The sequence below is a fragment of the Heterodontus francisci genome, chromosome 3 (genome assembly GCF_036365525.1).
Source record: "Heterodontus francisci isolate sHetFra1 chromosome 3, sHetFra1.hap1, whole genome shotgun sequence".
In the NCBI taxonomy this organism is placed as follows: domain Eukaryota; kingdom Metazoa; phylum Chordata; class Chondrichthyes; order Heterodontiformes; family Heterodontidae; genus Heterodontus; species Heterodontus francisci.
In genome coordinates, this window is record NC_090373.1 from 132,072,092 (window position 1) to 132,083,032 (window position 10,941).

The following is a 10,941-nucleotide window of genomic DNA, read 5'->3' on the forward strand; positions in this document are numbered from 1 at the left end:
TCTCTATGACTGAGATTAAGGCATTCAGAATACAAGTGGGATTTAAACCAAGGTTGTTTTGTGTACATAGAATTCAGTAATACCCCTAAGACATGCACTTACTCACATAGCTGGCAGAGAAACTTTATGACTTATGCATGAGTCCACGTGCTGCTGAATTGATGAAAATTTAGAAAATTCAGTATTTCTATTTGTACACTTTTTAAACTGCACATTTCACAATATTAAAAGGTGCATTGCAACCCGAAAACTGAATAAGGTAAATAGTGGAAGAAGTCTCCATGAAGAATGTACTGTTTGAGCCCTCCAATAATAATCAAATTCTAAATAGTCTGGAAAGACCCGCAATGTTTCACCACCTTGCTTTATGTCACCATTACTAATCAAAAGGTTGCACTCAACAATCTATGGGGCTGCTTTCCCTCCTCCCCCCTCCACACATCCCTCCCCCCACTGACTCAGTCCACCTTCATGCACCAAAACCTGCCTGTACTTCTGAGTTAAAATCATCACTATAACACATGTATGTCCCTGTGCAGACCAAACTCCCTGACAGGGCCTTGTGCCGAGAAAAAGGGAGAGAAATAGCAAATGACCAAAAATGGTAGCCAGAAGGCTTCCAGGCCTGAAGAATATGGGAGAGGTTATTTCAAAATATATTCGTAACTGCCTTTATAATTTTCCCTAGTCTCTAATCTTAGAGGGCCTGGTGCAAGGCCTACTATCAACATTTTTTTGTCCTGCAAATTTTAAGAAAATTAAATGGAAAAGCTGATAAGTTCCTCCTGTCTCATTTCCATGGGATCTCTAATCTTAGTATCCTGAGATAACTAATCTCTAATCAAATATCAACAATCCTCAAATAACCTTGTTGCTCATAATATTTCCTTAACACTGGGTTGTGTGACATGTATGCTGGCCTAAAGGCCTGCTCGGGTCTGCAAAAAAAACCCGACCCGAGTCTGACAGAACCTCATTCGACCCGAGCCCAACCTGGCCCGAGTCCTTCCATTTTTTCCCACGCCCGACCCGACCTGACCCAACCCAACCATCAGTTAACTTACCTTACATTTTTCACTTTGTTGCTGATCTACACAAGCTTAAAATAACTGTAACAAAACCACCTTTCTAGCCCAAACATTAGATTAACAGTGGAACCACTGACCTGTCATAGAGTGTGTCCGTGCCAGCCCGATCTGGCCCGACCCGAGCCCGAATGCCGGACCCAGAAGTGCAACCCGACCAGACCTGTACCAGACACATGTCGTTGGGTCCCGTCGGGTTCGGGTCGGGTAGCAGGCCTTTATGCTGGCCATCCATGCAAACAATATTCTCTAATTTGCTTTACATACTTCATTATCTTTTTCAGCCTTCCTGATTTCACTTTATTTCTGATTTGTAGTTGGTAAATACTCTGTAGTTGTTAGAGCAAACACTTCTACTTCCTCAAAAATTAGAATGCCACCTTCTTCAAGTCCTGCTGATGTAATGCATGATAACGCATCTGCTGTCATTTGCTGTTTCCCAGGAACATCTTCCGTTTTAGCACCTATTACAAGTGCTTCCTTTTTTTGTTAAATTTTGAAGAATTACTGAAAATAGAGACATGTTGTCGAATATTTTTGTCTTGCACTCATCAGGACAATATGCAAGAATAACCAACGTAGGGGAAAACAATAACTTATACTGCATGAGAAGAGAGTGTTGACTGGTTGGCAAGTGAACTCTGATTGGTAGAGGTGTTGCCATGGAGAATGCACCAGTTTACTGTGACTGACAGTTAACTGCCAAGCTTTGTTTAAAATTTAAACCAGGCAGCTTGACTCTTATTGATCAAGGCATTGCCCTCAGGAATGAACCAGTGAATGGCTGTCACTTATTTTATTCAGCTGGAACAGGCACAATGTGTGTACATGTTCTTTCTGTCTGCAAAGAACAGGGCCCTGTGTATTAATATATATAGCTTCCAGTATGCACAAATGCACCACACTGCAAGCCCCACTAATAAGGTTGTCAGCGTAATTCTTAACTCACTGCGGATTATTTAGCAAATGTTGTCCAATCATGGAATCACAACTAATGTTGGACACTGTGTTTTGGGTTTTGCAAGCATGGACTGTTGGGTATAGCCTGTGCCTTACCTGTTGCGAATAGTGGAAGGAAGATTTCAAACAAAACTTGGCCATTAACTGTCAGTCACCAAAAACTGGTGCATTCTCCATGGCAACACCTCTACCAATCAGTGTTCACTTGCCAACCAATCAGCACTCTTCTCATGCAGTCTAAATTGTTTTTTTTCACATTGGTTATTCTTGCATATTGTCCTGATGAGTGCAAGATGAAAAGCTTCGACAACTTGTCTCTATTTTCAGCAATTCTCAAGTTCTGTACTACCAAAGGACTATTTTGAAGAATGGTGGTTTAAAACTGAAAAGGAATCCATGGGGTTTTTGTTTTACATCACTGAGAGTTCTGGAAAACAAACAGTTACTGGAAGGTGCCTGTCTTCAAATAATTGCCCAACAGTGGTTATTTTGACTTGGGGAAGATGTTTACAGAGAAGTGACAGGTTAAGATTTATAAACTTCAGGAGGCTCGACTTCTGGAATGTTTTGGTTTCAATTTGAATTGTTACAAAAGGCAGTTGGGGATGAACAGTGGTTTCAAAAGGAGTTAAAAAGTCAACTTGCCAAGAAGAACAAACCACCCCAACTCAGCCTGTTATAGCTCTTTGGTAAAAAACCTGACAGTTTCCAATTTCTTGAGAAGCTGAGAAGCAAGTGTAAGAAGCAGACCAAACTGTTGCTGCATTCCTCCTGTAAGGCCTGTGTCTGAAATCTCTGTTACTGCATTTCCTGGAAGCCTACCCAAACTGATCTTCAACATCGCCCGAAAAGAAATGTTCTAGGGAGATCCCAGTGACAGCATTTGGGATGCCAAACCAAAACAAAGGGCATCTTTCCATATATTTTCTTTCTTCTTCAAGAATTAGCAAGTATTTAACCCAAGTTCTTTTGTCTTTTTTTTTCTAATAGAGCTCTAAAAAGCAAATCACTTTATTTTTTCTGGTTAACCGGTATATGTGTGTGTGTGTGTGTGTGTGTGTGTGTGTGTGTGTGTGTGTGTGTGTGTGTGTGTGTGTGTGTGTGTGTGTGTGTGTGTGTGTGTAAGTGTGAGGGGTTAAGGTCAAAAGAGAACTTTTATATTTCGCTCTGTGTGTTTATGCTTTGCTTCATTATTGGTTGAGACTTGTTTTATAATAAACTGATAATTTTGTTGTTTATTAAAGAAACTTGGTTGGTGTTTTTTTATTCTGGGGTAAAAAATAAAGTCTATGATAGAATGTATTAGTGGGAAAAATTTTAAATACATGTTGTAATCCATGGAGAAGTGGAACTAGTGCATTTCTCCTGCCTCGGCCATAACAGACCGAATCTCATTAATCTTAATCAAAACCTCTGCATTCTTGGAGGTAACTTTGCTAGTTCTTTTGTATTTAGCAGAATAACTAATGGTTTGTGATTTGTTTCAATCTTAAATTGAAGACCTAGCACATAACCAGAGAATTTTCCGCATGCCCAAGTCACTGTCAACGCTTCCTTTTCTATGACTGCGTATCTTTGCTCTGTTGCTGTTAAAGAACAAGATGCACAATATACAGACCTGCGACTCCCATCACTTTGCACCTGAAACAAAACTGCACTTAGCCCTGTTGCTGATGTGTCTGCTGCTATAATGTTTGGTAACTTAGGGTCATAATGTACTAATACTTCTGAAGAACGTAGTTTCGGCTTGATTTTTTCAAAAGATTCTTGTTGGACCTCACTCCAACACCAGGCCTTGTCATTCTTTAATATTCTTTAATGTCATAATGGTTCATTTATCATAGCCAGATTTGGCAGAAACTTTCTCAACTGATCATATGCCCATAAACCTTTGCAATTCTGTTAAATTTTATTAGGCTCAGGAAAGTCTTTTATGACTTTTGTCTTTTGAGGGTCTGCTCTGATGCCTGATCCATTAATAATGTGACCTAGAAATCTGATTGTTTGTTGTGAAAAGACGCACTTCTCATTCAACGTTAGACCTGCTTCCTGCAATCTCTGCAACACTGCTCACACTCCCGCATCGTATTCCTGCTGACTTGCACCATGGATCAACACGTCGTCCTTGTGACAGATGATCCCATCTAATCCTTCCAGGATTCTGGACATTGTTCTTTGGAAAATCTCCAGTGCTGGCGTAATTCCAACAGGTAATCTGTTAAAACAGAATCTTCCAAATGATGTTATAAGAGTCATAGAGTCATTTACAGCATAGAACGAGGCCATTCAGCCCATTGAGTCCATGCTGGTTCTCCACAGAGCTATGCAGTCAGTCCCACTCCCTCGCTCGCTTCCTGTAGTCCTGCAAGTCTATTTCTCTCAGGTGGCCGTCCAACCTCCTCTTGAAGTCATTGATCTTCTCCACTTCCACCACCCTTGTGGGCAATGAGTTCCAGGTCATTACCACCCGCTGTGTAAAAAAGTGCTTCCTTATATTCTCCCTGCATCTTTTGCCCAAAACTTTCAATCTGTGTTCCATTGTCCGAGTACTATTTGTTAATGGGGACAGTTTTGCTAGTTTAGATTCTTCATCCAAAGGTACTTGCCAAAATCTGTGGTTAGCATCTAATTTAGTGAAAATCATGCGTTTCCCTAGCTTTGCCAGACTCTCAGTCACTATTGCCATTGGATGTATTTCTCCATCTCCTGTCTTGTTTAATGATTTAAGGTCTACACAAATTTGAATGGACCCAGTTGGTTTCTTCGCTGGAACTATATCTGAGCACAATCCTGTAGTCTTTGTAACAGGTGAATTGACTCCCTGTTTGGTCATTAACTCAATTTCTTTCTGAACTTTCTCTAGGAGTGGATGTGGAACTTTTCTTGCTGAATATAAACACAATGGTTCCTCATCCTTTCTTAATGTGATTTGGTAGGCTATTTTTAATTTACCCAAACCTTTGAATAATTTAGGAATTCAGCCCTAAAATTCCTTGGCTCCTCCTCTATACCTTTAAGCTCTTCAACTCTGCATATTAACTGTAGATCTATGCAAGTTTGTCGACTGAATAGCGAGCAATTCTGATTCTTGATAATATATAATATCACAGGAATTTATTTTCCCTGGTAACTCAGAATCATTTTCAACTCCCCTCTTACCTTTAGCTCAATGCCTCCAGGCCCATAGAGTTGTTTTACCTGCAGGTCTGCTTACTGTATCTGCTTACTTTCTTCAGCCATGGTTCTGTGTCTGCCAGTACTGAAACTGCTGCTCCAGTGTCCAGTTTGAATCTTGTCTGATAGCCTCCTACAAGAATCCCTGCCATCCAGGAATCTTCACTTGCTCTGTGGATTTCTCCTAGAAATGGTAATTCAACACATTGTACATCCTGTTTATATTTTCTAACCTCTGCCTGCTTGCTTATCTGAATTGCCTTGGTTAATGTAAAATCATCCCTCGTCTGCCACTTTGACCACGATCCTATCTCTAATTAACTCTTCCCACAAACTGCTGTATTCACAACCTTCAGTGAGCTTATATAAGACGTTTATAAAAGAATCAATACTTTCTCCTCTCTGCTGAGACCATTTATTGAATTTGGCATGCTCAATGATCACGTTTTTCCTTATGTTAATGTAAGACTCCAGAGCCTTAATAACCTCCTTGTGCATAGCTTTTTCTTAGTCTATGCCCTGTGTTATGAGGATATCGTCCACGCACTCCCCCATGGCATATAATAACGTACTGACCTGCTCCTTGTCTGCCCTCTGCTCGAGACCTGATGCAGTACGGTGCCTAGTAAATCTTCTGAACCGTTTCTGCTTGGTTCTGTCCAGCTACTTTCTCAAAGTTCTCCATTAAGAGCAATGATTTTTCCATTTGTTCTTCAGTTTACCATTGCCACCATATAATATTCTGAAGCTAGTAAGTCTTATAACAGAATATTTAAGAGATTGACGGTTACAGGAACAGGAATTTATTTACGTGCATCTGACATCTATGGTTTCCACTTTCACTCTACACGAGGTTCTGTTCAACAGACTATTTACATATTCTGCACAGTAACAACATTATACTACAGGTATGTCTGATACTGTTTTGTTCATGAAATTTTGGAATGGAGTGGAACAAGATTGAGACCTTTTATCTGAGATAAGCTCTGCTGGTAAACCATGACAAGCAAAAATAGACCGTAACATGTCTATTATTCGTTCAGCTTTGGTGTTTTGACCCATGTGTGTGACTTCGATCCACTTCAAGTGGCTATCGATGAGTACTGAGATATTGTCATTTTCCTTCTTATGAACTCTTTGAAACAGTGGAGTCAGTCATGGCCACGCTTGCAAAGGAGTTTTAGTGGGCTTATTTCTTCAGTTTTGGCAGATGGTACATTTTCCAACTGTGTAACAGCCCCGACAACCAATTTTATCTGCAACGCCTGTGTAAGAGTCTGTCACTCTAGAATTGGCCTTTATAGCCACTCCAGGTGCTGCTTCACAAACCACTGACCACCTCTAGGTGCTTACCCATTGTCTCTCGAGACAAGGAGGCCAAAGAAAGAAAGAAGAAGAAAGAAAGACATTTGCCAAACAATGATTCTAGGTCACTGTCTAGACCAAGCCAATAAACGAAGCCCTTGCTATGGATTTCATACTGACTAATCCTGTATGTTCAGTATGGAGTTCTGCCAGTATCCTCTCTCTCAAAGAATTAAGTACTGCCACTCTATGTCCCCACTTAATGCAGCCGTGTTCACATGTCAGCTCATTGCAATGATTGTGGAACAGTTTCAGTTCCTCGTGTGCATACTGGACAAATTCTGTCCATCCATTCAATATCTGTTTGTAGACTCTTTTCAACATTGAATCTGTCTGAGTTTCAGCTGCAATTTCAGTTGTAGTGATTGGAAAGTCATCATCTACTACTCCTATTGTGAAGATTGCACCTTCACAGCCTACTTTAGAGCCCTCATGCAGCAAACACAATAGTGTGTCAGTGATAGCATTCTCTACCGAATTGCAGTATTTGATGTTGTAGTCGTATTGTGAGAGAAGCACAGCCCAGTGCTGCATCTTTGACGCTGCCATCGTCAGTATTGCAGACTTTGTTCCAGAATAGCTATTTGGCATTTATGTTCTGTTACGAGCATAAAGTTTCTACCCAACAAAAACTGGTGAAACATTTTGCTTTCAATGATGATTCCAAGCGCCTACTTTTCTATCTGCACGTAGTTGCGTTCACTCTTGGTCAGGTACACGACGCAAAGGCTTCTCTTGACCATCATCTATGGCATGACTGATTACTGTTCCAACACCATAGTTTGAAGCGTCACATGCTAGCTTCAGGTCACGATTTGTGTCGTAAGGAACAAATAATGCATCATTGGACAAACTTCTCTATTTGAATCATAAACATCTTGTGCTTTAGACTATTCCCATTTCATATCGTTCTTCAACAACTCATGTAATGGAGCTAACACTACACTGTAACACTGTAAGCTCAAGCAGAAATCACGAGTAGTATTGGTTCATTCCCAGAAAAGATCTAAACTCAGACACATCTTTTTGGCTTTGGGGCATTGACTGGAGCCTCTATCTTCCCTTTCACTAGTTATAGTACTTTTTAATTGATTTTCAGGCCTTGGATTGCACAAAAGCACACTTGCTCTTTTTCAACTTCACCTTGCGATCATTGAGTTTTTTTAACACTTCATCCAGCACTTGAAGATTCTCTTCCTTTGTTGCGGTCGCAATTGACACATCATCCTGATTGCATAAGCAATGCAACACTCCTTGCAAAATCTTATCTATTGTAGCTTGGAAGAATTTTGGATATTTCACATCATAGGGCAGCTTTGTGTAACAGTTTAACAGTCTGTGTTTATCATGAGATACTGCTGACTTTCGTGATCCACATTGAGCTGTGTGTAGTAAGCATTGGACAAATCCATCTTTATGAATAGCTTGGATCCTGGTAACTCTGCATACAAATCTTGAGAGGTTGGTAGTGGATACTGCTCATCATTCACTGCCTCGTTGATTGTGACTTTGTAGTTCCGCATAATCTTCTGGTTTTGTCTGACTTTGGCACTACTATAATTGGGGTTGCCCAATCACTATGATCAGTTTTCACTTTTGAGAGCATAAGGAACAGGACTAGCTTTGCAATATATTGGTTTTGCAACAGGCCTGATTCAGATGTGCACTTTCACACTGATTATACCTTCATAGCTGTCCTCAAAATGTTGCTGTATCTAGTCAATAGATGATCAAGCTTCTTGGTCATCTCAATTTGGAAAACATGATGCTTCCAATGGCTTCCAATGGTTTCCACATGGCTTGTGAAACCAGTCTTTGCCTCTTGGCGTTGGTGTGTTGACATATCTCACCACAACAATGGGTAATTTGAGGGACTTGCCTTTATATTGAACATTGCCCTCCATTTCTCTGCACGTTTCTAACACCTCACCAGAGTAGGCTTTCAATTGAACTGTGCTCTCAGTTAGAGGTATGTCACTGAAATTACTTTCATACGTATCTCTACTCATAATGGAGAAATCTGCAGCCGCATCGATGCGCATGTTGATGTACTGTTGATTTACCAACACCTTTGTACAAAAATTTCTGTTATTTGAGTGATTGCTAGTGGCATAAATGCTAAGCAACCCTAGCCCCTTTTCACTTAGACACTCTGGATTCACTTCAAAATTGTGAAATCCACCCTTGTGAAGTTGTTGTTTTCCATTACCACTGGAATGAGTTGCCTTTCCTGCTTTGGCCTTTGCTTGGCAAGAAGTTGCAATATGGCCTTTCTTTTGGCAATTAAAGCACTGGGCATTTCTGCACTGACATGTTGGTGCCGCATGGTTGCCCTTACAGCAATAACAAGGAGCACTCTTCTGACTAGGTTTCTCCACTTTAGGCTTGGAGGAAGCCTTCTGACAGTGGACAGAAGCTGTACTAGTCACTGGCATTGGATAAAATTCCTGTGCATTCTTTGATGCCGTCTCTATAGAAAGGGCAATCTTACACGTTAGTTCAAATGTAAGATAACGTGTGTTTAGTAATTTTGATTGGATTCTTTGGTCCACCAATCCACACACAAATCTGTCTCATAATGCATTGTCCAAGAATGTGCCAAAGTTTCAATGTAGCAATAAATTCTTCAGTGCCACAAAGTACTCACCAAGTTTCACTACTTTTCTGATTTTTGGTTCGAAATTTGTAGCTTTCTCCTAATGGCTTAGGGTTGAAATGTTCCTCCACCTTGGTGATGATTGTTTTGAATGACACATTTTTTGCCTTGTTGGGAGCAAGAAGGTTTGTTAGCATGCCATATACTGTTCGGCCAATTTCCAATAGCAAAATTGCTTTCTTGCGCTCATGAATTGCTTTATTATTGAGTCTTGACCTTTTCACTTTCACCTTCAAGTTTCAAAATATTATTAGCTCTAAATAGCATGTCCATTCTTTCAATATACAAACTGAATGATTCTTGAGCCCTCTCATATGTTCCTAGCCTTCCAATGTATCCTATGGGTGTGGTCATATTGTCTTGTTTCCAAATTCACAGTAACCCAATAAACATTCTACTGCGGCATTCCATAACAGTGATGGCTAAAACCAGTCTAGACGGTGTTGAAAATATTCTCTTTCCCAAATGAGCACTTTAAATCTGATGCACATTAGAACCCTGCAGCATCCCATTCAACTGAGGAGATAGTTTGAAGCTCAGGCTTTGCATAATCCAGCCAAAATCTCTGCCATCCGAGCGGGTAGATCATGGGGAGCTGGCTGATCTTGTTCACAGCAGTTCCTGCTGCTGTTTGCTGCCTATATTTATGGACCTTCATCCCATTCTAATTACTGTTTTCTGTAATATATTCGGGTGGCACTAGCAGTCAAAATGGACACTAAGTATGGCCAGTTCAAGGAAGTGTGGTGGATGCCGTGGCAGCTGTCAATACTGGACTCAACCGCGAGGCCCTGGAACCAGGCCACAAGTATGTCAGGGCGGGAGGGTTTTCATGGGGTGGGTGTTGTGGGGGAGGGGTTTGTAGGGGGGTTGGCAGCAGGGGCAGATGGGGTGGCTCTCAGCGGGCCCCCCCCCCACCTCCCGATGCCAGGTCCCTCGTTCAGGCGCTAGGTGCTTTACAATGAGGGACACACCCTCCCCACTCCCAACCGCAGCCGGCAAGCAATCCATATGGGTTTGCTTAGCGTGCTCCCCATGTGGCAACCGGCCCGCCTGTTGCTGGGCTAATTCCAGCAGCTGCGGGATGAGGACCTTAATTGGGCACTAATTGCCCACTTAAAGGCTTCAATTGACGACGAGGCAGGAAGGCCGTGCACGTGCCTTCCCGCCCGCCCCAGACTTAATTTGGGTGGAGGCGGAAAGGTGGTGAGGTCACCATCACGCTTGATTATATGCTCTCCCCGCCTCCAAACCCAACACAGGGGAGAGCATAAAACCCAGTGCTCCCCTACCATCTTAGCTCCAAAACAATTTGTGAACTTCCCACAAGGAGTTGTGTTAGATTTGAAAGAGAAATGTTTAAAGGGAGTCTGCAGCTGTAAGCATTACTGTCCTGGTCTGGGTGAAGAGGTTTGTAATTACCATTCAGATTCCTTTATCAGTGTGGTCTCTTCTTGCAAAGCAAGAGGTTGCTCACACTGGTTAAAAAATGAAACTGGAGGAGCGATACCCAAGGCTAATTTTAAATTTTATCAACAGGTAAAGAAACAGGGAATAGTGAATCAAATGCTCAGTTTTCTTTACCAGTGTTTGCAACAAACAGGAAAATTGGGCAGGGTGTTATTCAGATTTGATGTAAATCGGGCAGGGCATCAATCGAGTGGCCATTTACCTATGTGGATTTTTAGCCCACAATAAAAG